Below are 14,889 nucleotides of genomic sequence, written 5' to 3' on the forward strand. Positions count from 1 at the left end.
GTGTGTTTTGTGTGGGCCTGTGCAGTCCATACAGATGATGTGTGTGTATGTTGTGCTCAGCACAGTTCAGTTATTAAGAAGTCTGATGGCTTGTGGGAAGAAACTAATACACAGTCTGGTTGTGAAGGCCCGAATACTTCGGTACCTTTTTCCAGATGGCAGGATGGTGAAGAGTGTGTGTGAGGGGTGTGTGGGGTCATCCACAATGCTGTTGGCTTTGCGGATGTAGCGTGTACTGTAAGTGTCCAAGATAGAGGGAAGAGAGACCGCAATGATCTTCTCCGCTGTCCTCACTATGCGCTGCAGGGTTTTGCGATCCGAGATTGTACAGTTCCCAAACCAGATGGTGATGCAGCTGCTCAGGATGCTCTCAATAGTCCCTCTGTAGAACATGGTCAGGATGGGGGGGAGGGAGATGTGACTTTCTCAGCCTTCGCTAGGAAGTAGAGACGCTGTTGTGCATTCTTGGTGATGGCGCTGGTGTCCGTTAGATGAACACCAAGAAATTTGGTGCTCTTGACGATCTTAAAAGATGATCCGTGAATGTTCAGCAGAGAGTGGTCGCTCTGTGCTCTCCTGAAGTCCACAACCATCTCTTTAGTTTTATCCACATTCAGAGAAAGGTTGTTGGCTCTACACCAGGCAGTTAGTTGTTGCACCTCCTCCCTGGATGCTGACTTGTCATTCTTGTTGATGAGACCCACCATGGTCATGTCATCGGCAGACTTGATAATATGATTCGATCTGTGCATTGCTACACAGTCGTGAGTCAGCAAGGTGAACAGCAGTGGACTGAGCATGCAGCCCTGTGGCTCCAGTGGCTCCAGTGTTCAGTGTGGTGGTGCTGGAGATGCTGTTCCCGATCCGAACTGACTGAGGTCTCCCAGTCAGGAAGTCCAGGATCCAGTTGCAGAGGGAGGTGTTTAGTCCCAGCAGGCTCAGCTTCCCAATCAGGTGCTGAGGGATGATTGTATTGAATGCTGAACTAAAGTCTATGAACAGCATTCGTACATAAGTGTCTTAATTGAGGCATAGTTTTGAGGCACGTAGGAACAACGGCGCTGCTTAGGGAAATGTTGATGTCAGTAAAGACATCCGCTAGTTGTTCTGCACATTCCCTGAGCACCCTGCCAGGAATGTTATCTGGTCCAGCAGCCTTCCATGGGTTAACTCTGCTTAGAGTTCTCCTCACATTGGCCGTGGATAGACATAGTATCTGGTCATCAGGGGAGGGATGGTCTTCCTTGCCGCTATGTTGTTCTGCAACTCAAACTGAGTGTAGAAGTCGTTTAGCGCATCTGTGTGGGAGGTGTCGCTATCACAAGCAGGTGAAGCTGTCTTGTAGTTCGTGATCGCCTGTATACCCTGCCACATGCGCCGGGTGTCCCCAATGTCTTGGAAGTGGCTGTGGATTGTCTGGGTGTGTGTGCGCTTTGCCTCTTTTATGGCTCGGGACAGTTTGGCCCTTGCTGTTCTTAGGGCCGCCCTGTCCCCTTTTCTGAAGGCTAGGTTTCTAATCCTCAGCAGTGGTAGCACGTTAGCAGTCATCGACGGCTTCTGATTGGAGCGTGTGGTGATGGTCTACACTTGCCGATGTAACTTGCCGATGTACTAGTGTTCATTCTAGTATATCTGCACACGCAATATTGATTGGATGTACAGTAGATTTACACTGGTCAGCGCTGCTTTTGTGTATTGTCTTTTGTGTATTGTCTTTTGTGAAATGTCTTGCATTTTTTGTTTGCACTGTCTTTTGTCCTGAACTGTCTTTTTGTCTTTTGTCTTGCACCATTTGCACCAGGTTGCACAGATGCACTTTATGTGGCTAAAACTACTTACATCGGTCCTTAGTTCTGTCTTTGTTTTATGTAGCACTATGGTCCTGGAGAAATGTTGTCTCATTTCTCTGTGTAATGCAACAGATATATCGTTAAAATGACAATAAAAGCTTATTGACTTGACAAAGATGATTCTGTCTTTTATATTGCACTATAATAGAACCTTCTGATAACTAACTTCTTACATTAATGAGACTGCAACCCCCGTGATATGTTGACATCCTTTCCAACCAAAGTGAGACTGGCTCATTATCCCATTTGGTGGCATATCCCTTGATTACAACTACATCAAGGTGGTGACTAACTGACATCACCAAACCATTGTATTTGTTTTTAGTGTTGTTTTTCAAAAGCTAGTACTGCAGCTTGTTTGTTTAATAGTTATTTGTTTTTGGGTGGTTTCACCTTTCAGTTGAAATAAATGATTGGCCAGTATATATATATGATTGGCCAGTAACTTCACACTTTCTTTCCCCTGATAATGTCCTTTGCTATTTTTGGATTTGTGCTGAAAGAATGTATTGTCAAATAATGTATTAATTTCAGTTCTTTGTAATTTCAATTAAGTTGATGTCCTTTGAAACATCCCTGGTGAAAAATCCAGCATAAACCAGCATGAACTCCATGCTGATCCAGGCTGGTTTTTACTGGTTCATGCTGGTATAGTGCTGGTATAATGCTGGTCAATGCTGGTATAGTGCTAGTATAGTGCTGGTATAGATGGGTGGCCAGCATAGTCATGGTGTTATCAAGCAAAACGGAGCTGGTGTAGCTGGTTAACCAGTTTGATCTTGCTGGAATGAGCTTTATGGGAACAACCTAGATTTTTGCTTGTGTATGTTTCTATGTAACACATTAATATAAAATTAAAACACAATATATTGGAAGATATTTCATTATAAGTGTGTTATTTCTTTTTCTCCCTCTTTTGGTGTATGTATGTATATATATATATATATATATATATATATATATATATATATATATATATATATATATATATATATATATACATACACACCAAAGGAGGGAGATGCTGGGTAATATCTCTTCACATTACCGCTTTACTAAAAAAACAAACAAACAACTTCTTCTTACTTGAGACGAAAGGATTTTATATATTTATATATATAAAATCCTTTCGTCTCAAGTAAGAAGAAGTTGTTTGTTTGTGAACATAGTTGCTGTAAAGGTTGCATAGCAACACTGATGCTGGGTAATATCTCTTCACGTTACCGCTTTACTAAAAAAACAAACAAACAAACTTCTTCTTACTTGAGACAAAAGGATTTTATATATTATATATATATAAATATATAAAATCCTTTTGTCTCAAGTCTCATCACTATGTTCATGAATGTAAATGTAGTTCCTGCATTTTCCAAAGATAAATCTCGCATTGTTTTCGATTACATTATATACCTTCCAGTGTTTATTGAAATTAGTATAAGTGCACGTGTTCCAGATCATCATGTTTTTGCCACCGTAATTAGGATTTTGTTTTGGGGTAAATAAAAAGCTTCCGATCTACACAACGTATCTGCTGATCACTGGGAATCAAAATGTTTGCATACGTGAGGTACCTGGATGATGGCTGCACTGCAGTTGTTTCAACTTGCGAAATTAAGGACTTTAACTATGACATGTTTGATGTTATTGGGTAGCTATGATGGAAGCAAGACTTCTTTTAGGCACAAATACTAATGCTTAAAGGTATGTAACTTAAGCAGTAGCTGTTTTATCGTAACTCATTCACTGCACAATATAAACAAATGAGTGAGATATAGTTTTTTCTTATTTTGTTTCTATAATTTTTCAGAGAATAAAGAAGACATAGAGCAGGAGTTGTCTAAAGGCAAATGACTCCGGGTAGCACCTCTTAAAAAAACATGGTCATCGCCATTACATACTACTTGTTACTCGCTAAAAGAGAAAGAAAATTGTTTTGGTCTTTATTTAACTATGAATATGCACTAAGAAATGTGATATGTAACAAATTCAATTCAATTCAATTCAAGTTTATTTGTATAGCACTTTTTACAATAGACATTGTCTCAAAGCAGCTTTACAGAGCATAAACATAGAGTAGAAGGTAAACATAATTAATAATAAAGGAAATAACGAATAATAAAAGTAAAAGGATTGACAGAATAAAAAAAAATTCTAGATTATTATTAGATATAAATAGTTCACAATCTGTATGTATTTATCCCCCTATGAGCAAGTCTGAGCTGACTCAGGCAGAAGTGGCAAGGAAAAACTCCCTTATATTGGTAAAGGAAGAAACCTTGAGAGGTACCGGACTCATGGGGGACCCATCCTCATATGGGTGACACTGGGGGTGTGATTGTAATATATAGTCAGATAAATGTTGTATTGGTGTAAGGATCATGGACTTACGGATCTTCTTAGTATCACAGAGTCTAACTGGAGATGTCTCAGGATTCTTAGAGTCGGCCTTGGCTAAGTGGACGTCCAAAGGCTTCGTCCCACAGCGGACGTTGGGAGCTGGTACAATGTATTGATGCCTCGGGATGGGTACAAAGAGAGAAGCAGTGGAAAGGGATTAACATATCTTCTGTTCATAAAAATGTGCAGGTCTGATATACTAGTGCATAATACTATAGGATGTATTATGTGTACGCCTGACTAAAGAGATGAGTTTTTAATCTACATTTAAACTGGGAAAGTGTGTCTGAGCCCCGAACACTATCAGGAAGACTATTCCAAAGTTTAGGAGCTTGATAAGAAAACGCTCTACCACCTTTAGTAGACTTAGATATTCTGGTAACTACCAGAAGTCCTGAGTTTTGTGATCTCAGAGAGCAGAAAAACTTAACAGGTAGCCAGTGTAGTGTAGAGATGATAAAATTGGGGTTATATGGTCATACTTTCTTGTCCTAGTGAGAACTCTGGCAGCTGCATTTTGGACTAACTGTAGCGATTTTGGCTCGCGAAGCAAGGTAAATATTTATAAGCAACTAAAACGTGTTATAGTGACTTCCAAATATTTTAACCTAAGTTGAAATTAACGGTACTGGAATTAACGTTACGCTTATTTGGTCTGTTCGTCCGGCGAACAGGCCGTGTAACCTTTATTAATTCTATGAAGGCGGTATCTTCCCGGCCAAGAAAGATTCGCTCTTCTTTTACTGTATACTGTAATTTAAATTAAATTAACTTAATAGAGTATGTAGTTCAGACCAGATATTGCAGGTACCTTAATTTGTGAGCGATACTCAGAGACAAATCACCTGTGGCTCAAAATTATGACATTTAATGAATGAGACAAACACAACATAAAACTAACTACACAAACAAACAAAAGAAATAGGGAAAACGAAAATGAAAACAAAATAAAACAAAAGAAATTAAAATTGGGGAAAGGGAGGAAGAGACTGGAAAGAAGAAACTAGAGAAAGGAAGGAAAGGAAATGGCAAGCTTAGACTCAAAAATTAATCACACCCTAACTGGGAAATCGTCACAGAAACTTAAATTCACCTTAAGATTCAATGAAAGATTCCTACTTAAAATTACGCATCTAAATTGGTTGGTAAAGGAAACGGTTACTTGCATTGGCTTACTGAACAAGAGTCCGGATGCAACAGAGAAATCTCTGAAAAGTCAGTTAGGGTGGGGTCAGACATTCTTCCAAGTTCTCCTGAAGATCAGAGCAGTTGTCGTTCTTGGAAGTGAAGCTTGCTGGAACTTCTTTGAAGGAAGATGGAGTCGTCTTGAAGCTGTTCCGGAAGTCTGACCACGGATTAGTGGTGTTTGTGACAATTTAAAGGTCACGAACTCCACCCATCTTTTGGAAGATGACCAATACATCGGTCAGGATTTTGAAAGGAAAAACTCCCTTTGTTTCAGGTGTCTGTGGGCGTGGTTTAGCTATCAAACTTTTAGATGACTTTAAAGTTTGATCCAGGGTGTATTAAGATGGTATGGTGCCTTTCGTGCTCAAATAAACTACACCAGTGCTTGAAAAATGAGTAACCGATAATTTTGTGGTCATTTGGATACTAAACATGAAGGGTAATGACGGTATGAAGGCAGCGGTACATTACATACATAGATCATTAATCAAGGCAAAGATAAAGGCAAAGAAACAAGAATGAAACATAAACAAGATGCACTTTCATTAGGGAAGTAAAAAGAAAACGATAGCTTCGTATATATTCTGACATCAGACCTTAAAATGGCATACAGGATTAGAACAGGTATACATTAACATGCCATGATCAGTAAGATATGATGATAGAGTATAACGGATTTTAAAATACAATGTTGTTTTCTGACACATGAATAAAATACACCCTTGTCAGGAAATTAAGGAGCAAATAATTTTAAGTCAGGCAAGCCTTAAAAGAAGAAACACATTACAAAAAGGGTTATAAGAATGAGAACCTTAGAGTACCTTATCTTGGGTTTTATTAGTAAACGGAATGTCTCATTGTGTTTTGTGTGTGTGTGTGTGTGTGTGTGTGTGTGTGTGTGTGTGTGTGTGTGTGTGTGTGTGTGTGTGTGAGAGAGAGTTCTGTTTGCAGGCCCCAATGAGCCGCATGGGGTTATCTGGTCTTTGTGGAGACTCCAGACATTCTGGAGCCAGGTGTGGGTGTAAAACTGGGTTGCTCATCGGTTAATTGAGGAGTAGATGTTGAAATTTAGGGTGCCTGGGACATGAAATCTAAAATGACTGGTACAAGATGCTACAAACTGTAACCTATTTATTAAAGATGCAGGACAACCACCTAGTAATGCATTGCAATAGTCCAGTCTAGAGGTCATGAATGCATGAACTAGCTTCTCAGCATCAGATACAGACAGGATGTTTCTTGGCAATATTTCTAAGGTGGAAGAAGGCTGTTTTGGTAGTATGGGTGATATGGTTTTTAAAAGACAAGTTGCTGCCTAATATAACACCCAGGTCTTTCACTGTCGAGCTATTAGTAATAGTACATCCCTCTAAATGGAAGTTAAGTTGTGAGAGTTTCTGTGCACTGGTTTTTGGACCTATAAGTAGTATTTCTGTCTTATCGGAGTTTAACAACAGAAAATTGCAGCTCATCCAGTCTTTTATCTCTCTAAGGCATTGAGTTAATTTGGACACTGTGGCTATTTCATCTGGTTTTGATGAGACATATAACTGTGTATCGTCAGCATAACAATGGAAACTAATCCCATGTCTTCTAATAATGTACCCTAATGGAAGCATGTATATAGAGAAAAGCAGAGGTCCTAGAACTGATCCTTGAGGGACCCCATAATTAACTGGTAATAAACTTGAGGATTCACCATTTAATTCTACAAAATGGTATCAGTCAGACAAGTAGGATCTAAACCAACTTAAAGCCTGTCCATGAATACCTGTGTAATTTTGTAAGTGATCTAGAAGAATGTTGTGATCTATAGTGTCGTATGCAGCACTAAGGTCAAGTAGAACTAATAAGGACATACAGTCTTGGTCTGGAGCTAAGAACGAGTCATTTGTAACTTTAACAAGTGCAGTTTCTGTGCTATGATGGGGCCTGAAACCTGACTGAAACTCTTCAAAGATATTGTTCTCCTGTAAGAAGGAGCTCAGTTGGACAGACACAACCTTTTGAAGTATTTTAGACATAAACAGAAGATCATTCATTTGGGTCTAAGTTAGGTTTTTTGATGAGTGGCCTAATAACTGCCAACTTAAAAGACTTCCGGACGTAACCTAAAGATAACGAGGAGTTAATGATATTAAGAACAGGCTCACCAGCTTTATGTTACACTTCTTTCAGTAGTTTATTTGGGATGGGGTCTAGTGAATGATGAGTGTTGATTTAGCTGTAGTAATAAGTTTATCTAACTCTTCCTGTCCTGTACTTGTAAAGCTCTGTAAAGCCTTAGGTGAGATTGTGTCACTAGTTGCTCTCATATGTTGAGCGTCACCTATTTTATTCCTGATACTTTCGATTTTATCAGTGAAGAATCTCATAAAATCCTCACTACTGAACTGTGATGGAACAGTGTGCTCAGATTTCTGTTTTTTTTTTTGTTAAACTAGCCACTGTGCTAAATAAAAACCTGGGATTGTTCTGGTTATTTTCTATGAGTTTGCTCAGGTGCTCAGCCCTAGCAGCTTTTAGAGCCTGTCTGTACAGTAGCTGGACATACTGTCCTTATACGCAATTCTAAAAACCTCTAATTTAGTTTTTCTCCATTTCCGTTCGAGGTTACGGGTCTCTCTCTTGAGGGTATGAGTATAACTATTATACCACAAGTGTTTTATCTCTAACCTTCTGTAATCTGACTAGGGCAACGGTGTCTAATGTGCTAGTGAATATAACGTCTATGCTGTTAGTCATTGCATCTAGGTCGTTTGTGTTTAAGGGTACAGTAAGAAGTCCAGACAGATCAGGCAGGTTATTTGTGAATCTGTCTTTAGTGGTCGGAATAATAGTTCTACCGAGTCGTGGGAATAATAGTTCTAACGTGGGAGACATAGATAGTCTGTTCTACGGGTAGTGTGCACATTATGAGGTAATGGTCTGTGATGTCATCACTTTGGGGAATGATATCTATATCAGTGACATCTATTCTGTGTGATATTATTAAATCTAGTGTGTGATTACGTTGATGAGTTGCACTAGTGATGTTTTGTTTGAGCCCAAGTGAGTTTAGTAAGTCCATAAATGTGAGTCCTATAGCGTTGTTTGTGTCGTCATCATGAATGTTAAAGTCTCCTACAATTAATGCTTTCTCAAAATTAACCAATAGGTCTGAGAGAAAATCTGTGAATTCTCTAAGAAAAACTGTGTAGGGCCCTGGGGGTCTGTACACGGTCACTAGAGCAAGAGACATCAGGGATTCTTCGGAATCACTAAGGATAGAGGCGACACCACCTCCACGACCAATCAGACGAGGCTCGTGCTTGTAGATATATCCTGATGGTGTAGACTCGTTTAGACTGATGTATTCATTTAGTTTAATCCAAGTTTCGGTGAGGCAGAGTGCAGTAAGGCTATTTTCTGAGATCATTTCATTTACAATAAGTGCTTTGGGTGCAAGCTATCTAATGTTCAGAAGTCCAAACCTTAAGAAATGTTTTTGTTTGTTTCTTTGGCATTTTTCTGGTCTAATTACAGTAAGATTTTTTTGAAAACTTCTCACATATTTACTTTTTGATCTCACTGCTCGGGGAACTGACACAGTTTCTATAGGGTGAGCTATGCGTGCTTTTTTTGTGTCAATGTGCTGAGGTGAAGGATGGCTATTGTGATTCAAATTTAAAGAGTAGTTTACCAGTCAGAAGGTGTTCAGCGCCCTGGAGATGTGGTCCGAGAGGATCTCCGCTCCAACTCTGCTGGGGTGCAGGCCGTCAGCACGGAATAGCCTAGGACGCTCCCAGAAAACATTCCAAACAAATGGATTTTGTTGTGGTCTTGCTGGGATTATACTAGCATCATAGACAACATATGTTGACCAGCACACCAGCATCCCAGGCTGGTCGGCCCTCACACCAGCATCCCAGGCTGTTCGGCCCGCACACCAGCATCCCAGGCTGTTCGGCCCGCACACCAGCATCCCAGGCTGTTCGGCCCGCACACCAGCATCCCAGGCTGGTCGGCCAGCACACCAGCATCCCAGGCTGGTCGGCCAGCACACCAGCAACCAGCACCTAATTCTGGACCAGCATACCACCATCCCAGGCTGGTCGACCAGCACACCAGCAAACAGCACCTAATGCTGGACCAGCATACCACCATCCCAAGCTGGTCCCAGCATGCAAAACATACCTTATGCTGGACCAGCAATGCTGTTTTTTTAGCAGGGATGTAAAAAATCAATGGACATAAAAACAATTAAAAAGTTAAGTTACTGTGTTGGATCCAGTCTAGCACACTGACACAATACTAGCCTTCGTTTTTTTCAAGCTTTCAGACTATTTGTTTTTGTACTGATTTGGAGTGTATTTTTTCAAAACTGACATTCTGTGTGCTAAAGATTCTCAGTTTTTACAGGTGAAGAATTTCTTTGCAAGTCAGATATAGGCTTGCACTGTTGGAAGCTGCCATTATGGATACTATATTTTCTTGGCGTATGCTTCACTTTTCATTTGGTTTTAGATTATGGGATCCGGAGAGAATTTTGCTTCATATGGAGTGAGTTGCTACATCTATTGAAGCTATTTTCCTGCTGAAAGTAATTATATGTAAGTGCAAGGATGAAATTATAATTGTATAAATTGTAAATCCATATTTAAATTGGTATTTGTATCTGTACCCATAATCAAATCTGAACTTCTGTAAATATGCTTTTATAATTACAGTCTTTTACTACTTTCACTGTTCACTATATGCATAATAATTTATGCCAACATTTAGAATCAGTATTACCGCCTCATAGCTCCAGGCTACCCAGTCTGTGTTTGTGTGTCTGTGTTTTCTACTTTCAAAAAAATACCCAGAGGTGAATTGGCAACACTAAATTGTCTGTATGTGTGCGTGTGTGTGTGCGTGTGTGTGTGTGTGTTTGTGTGTGTGTGTGTGTGATATCATTTGATGGAATATCAAAGATGTTTTCTAACTAATGTCACATCTTTATGATGTAAAAGATGAATGCTAGTGTAGCAATAGTGGATAATTTCAGACTGGTCCAGCATTGTTATGAGAATGAGACATTATATGAGTTATAATTCTGTCGTGCACTGCAGTGTGTAAAGTATTTGGCATGGTGTGGTTGATTTGTCCATCTCTGTTCTCTCACTCTCTCACTCATTTTCTACCGCTTTATCCGAACTACCTCGGGTCACGGGGAGCCTGTGCCTATCTCCATCTCTGTTCTGATTGTGCAAATGTTTCAGTCATGTAGAGATATAGACGTGACTCAACAGGAGCAGAGAAAGACACAGGCTTCCACAAGTAATTGTGACATTTTAAATAATTTATCACAGTGCATAATGCAATGTGTGTGCATGTGTGTGTGCATGTGTGTGTGTGTGTGTGTGTGTGTGTGTGTGTGCAGTTCTGTTAAGTCCTGTGGGTGGTGCTGTACCTCCATGGTGTAACATTGTCCCTCAGCTCACTTTTTCACAGACACTTTCTGCTACATACAGTTTCTGTCCCCGTCCCCCACCCACCCACCCAACTTCCTTCTTGCATTCTTGTATCCTTCTCTCCTTCCCCTTTCCTTTACTCCTTGTTTATATAACCTTTTTCTATTTCTCTCATTCATTCATGCATTTATCATCATCATCAGCTTTACAGGGTCAGGGTTATAAAAAGTCTAGAGCCAACCCCTGGGACACTCTTACTCATTCAATTCCATTTCCTTTATCTATGTTCTATTTTATAATTCCTCACTTTCTCATTGTGTCTTCTATGGCCACATTTTTTATGCTTGGGTTTTTAGTTACTATCAGTGTCACCCTTCTACAATTCCCTGCCAGAACATCAGGGAGCTGACAGTGTGCCTTGTGCCATGTGTATTTGTTTACGTTCTGTGCTCACGTGTGTTTGCCCTGACTTAGACTTAATTCCTTCCTGCCTCTGCACACCTGTCCCGTATGTGTAAAATTTTCCGCCCATATAGCCCTGTTGCATTGCATTTTGTGGCACGGAATCCTTGTCTTCTAATTTGTGTTATTCTGTAGTGCCTCCAGTCTTTAGTTTTAAGTTTCGGTTTAATTTATTGTCTAGTTCTGCCTAGTTTTTGCCCCCAGTGTTTCCTGTCCTCTTACCAGATTATTTTGTTAATAAATTGTGCCTGTTTGCTATTCCTGCATTTGTGCCTAGATTTTTACCCTGGTAGAGGCATCCTCTCATAGAAAGAAGGATCCACCATATACAGACCCAGTAGGATAGCATAAGCCTTGACCCTTCAGCTGTGGAGGCAGCTACTCTGGACCGTTCGCCGAGGACATTAGGTTTTACCTGGATTATTTTGTCGCCATTGCTCTGCACAGGCTTCTGAGGGAGACAGGGCTCTGTTTCCTGTTCGCAGAGGATGGTGTCCAATTTCACTGGTTTTTGTTTCATCTGTGCTCCGTAAACCTGCTGCGTTCCTGTTTCTGTGAGGGGAGGCCACCTAACATGCTTGTTTTTTCTTTTCTGTTTTTCACAATTTGAACAATTTTTTTCTGCACCTGTGGGGAGGACACCAGGTATGGGCACTCAGCAGAGGATGTTCCCTCCCTACAGGACTTTCCTCTGCAATATCTGGGACTTTGCCCAACTCTTCTGCTCAGCTGTGGACATCGCTTGGGTCCCACTGGCTTCACCACTGTGTTTCTCATGTGCCTTGCAATGTTTTTCACTTACCCCACGTGCCTTGCCATGTTCCTCCTTGCCCCCTAGAGCCTTGTGGTTTCCCTTGCTCACCCTTTGGACCTTGATTTGCTCCTTGTTCCTCCTGGATCTCCCTGGGATCATTATCCCCACGGACTTTAAGGCATGGTGCTGATTTGGCATGTCAGGAGCTGAACCTTGAGGGTGGCTGTACTGTCAGGGTCATGCTAGAACATTTCCATGCCGGAACACTCTATGTGTTTTTTACGTTATGTGCTCACGTGTGTTTGCTCCATCCTAGTCTTAATTCCTTCCTGCCCCTGCACACCTGTCCCTTATGTGTCTAATTGTTTTCCTCCATATAGCCTTGCGGCAATGCATTTAGCATTACAAAATTCTTGTCTTCAAGTTTCTGTTTGGTGCCTCCCATCTGTAGTTTTAAGTTTTGGTTTCATTTCTTGTTCATGTCTTATGTTCTTCCTAGTCTCCCCCCAGTGTTTTTGTCCTCTTACCGGGTTTTGTTAATAAATTGTGTCTGTTTGCTATCACAGCGTTTGGGCCTGGATCCACTTGCTGACAGTTATAAGTTAATAATACATAGAAATAGATCAAGTTTGAGTTATGTAAATGCTGCTAAAATATTGTCTTAATTTCACCTACAAATTTTCAAACAGGTAATAGATTTCTAGGTGCATATTTTAGCTTGTCATGTTTGGAGCAAAAGGATAGAACATGTACAGTAACACTTCAGTAGCCCAAGCTTAGGACTGTAGTATGTGTATATATGCATGTGTAGGTCCATCTTCTGGTGCCTGTATTTGTATGTGCATCTGTATGCATGTTTGTGTGTATGTGTGTATGTGTGAGCGCTTATACTGTACATATGAAAGACAGGGACTATATATCATCTTATATATACTACACAGCTTTCTCTCTTTCCATCATAATGAAACAGACAAGTGTGTTTTCTTGATTTTTTCAGTTCTTATTAACAAACTAGCTTACTTAAATCGCATTGTGAATGCCCATGCATATTTTGTTATTAAGTAGCCTAGTACTCACATGAAATTATTTAATTTTGTATGTGGATATCATGTAGAGATCTATATTAATATTTTTTTTTTAACACACAGCTGCATATACAGTACTACATCCCCCTTTTCACTCCTTTTTTCACAAGAAAAAAAAACAGCATAGTTGTCACATTAACATTAACCGACTGTTTTAAACTGGCTTATACATATATCATCAAAACTGCACATCCTTAAACTCAAGCCTCTTGCAAAATTCTTTTTAAAAAAAAAACAACTTGGTTGTCAGGAAAAGAAAACCACTCAAGCTTCTGTTTTAGGGTACTGTGCCTTGGTCTTTGTCACAACCAGGGGAGGAAGGAGGTGGATAAGTACACAGGATAGCTTGAAAGGAGTGGGGTTTAATAAATGATAAAGACAAATACAGTAAAATACAATGACGAGGACTAAACGATGACTAGACATGACAAAGGGTAAATGTAACTAATGAATCTGCGCTGCCATCGGCAACGCGGCTCACATTTATACACAGGACGACGAAGGCGGGGCAGACACGTGACGAGGAACGACATCAGACACACGTGGCCGAAAGTCACCCTGACAGTCTGCTGAACCCTGACAGTCTGTAAGAATGTCTGTAAGAATTTTAAACTATGCATGTGTAGGTATATACGGTCCCAGGACAATCTCTGTGTTGATCTCAGGTGTTGCCTATTTCTCCTGTATCTCTGTCTGGTTGGAGTCACAATGTCATATGACCTTGGCTCCATCATGTGTAGTTCAACCCATGTAGGTTTCCATCCTTGAGGAGTTTGCATGTTGACAGACATTCCTGCCTCAAGTACAAAGAGAGGCTTTGCATGTTGGTTGTAATACAGTAGTATGAAAATTTTGGGCATCCCTGGTTAAAATTTCAGTTTATGCAAACAGTTATGTAAGTCGAAAATGAAATGAAACATGGAACACTCTTTTGCAATATTTTAGACAATATCAGTCTATTGTTTATGTTTTCTACAATTTTAGAGTGAAAAAGGGAAAGCAGCACCATGCAAAAGAATAGGAACCCCAGGAGACTTGAGCTCTTAGATAACTTTGACCAAGGTATTAGGCCTTAATTTGCCTGTTAGGGTAATAGCTTGGTCACAGTCATCATTAGTGAGAGCCCGGTAATGCAAATTTCAAAGCTTTATAAATACTCAGACTCATCTACCTTGTCCCAAAAATCAGCAGCCATGGGTTCCTCTAAGTAGTTGCCTAGCACTCTGCAAATAAAAATGATATTGCCCACAAAGTAGGAGAAGGCTATAAGAAGATAGCAAAGTGTTTTCAGGTACAGATTTCCTCAGTTTGGTGGAAGTCTAGAAGATCAAGAAAAATGTCAGAGAGAATTGCTCATAAGATTGCTAAAAAAGCAAGTCAGAAACACCGTTTGACTGCAAAAGATCTCTGCAAGATTTGGGTTAGATTTGGGCTAACTACTCTTGATTAATCAGCTGAGAGAACAACAAAGACCAACACTATAAAAATCAACAATGGTATAGAATATAACACAATTCAAATCACACTACTCTAGAACAAAGTGAGTTAAGCAGATAGTATACAAAAGACAGGAACCTACTTTACCAGAAGACAATATAATCACATATAGAGAGTTAAAGCACAGTTGTGGTACACTGTTCATCTGTTCAGTGACACTTGCACAAATATGGCCTTCATGGAAGAGTAACCCGAAGAAATCCTCTCCTGGGCCCTGTTCA

The sequence above is a fragment of the Tachysurus fulvidraco genome, chromosome 13 (genome assembly GCF_022655615.1).
Source record: "Tachysurus fulvidraco isolate hzauxx_2018 chromosome 13, HZAU_PFXX_2.0, whole genome shotgun sequence".
NCBI classification, from domain to species: domain Eukaryota; kingdom Metazoa; phylum Chordata; class Actinopteri; order Siluriformes; family Bagridae; genus Tachysurus; species Tachysurus fulvidraco.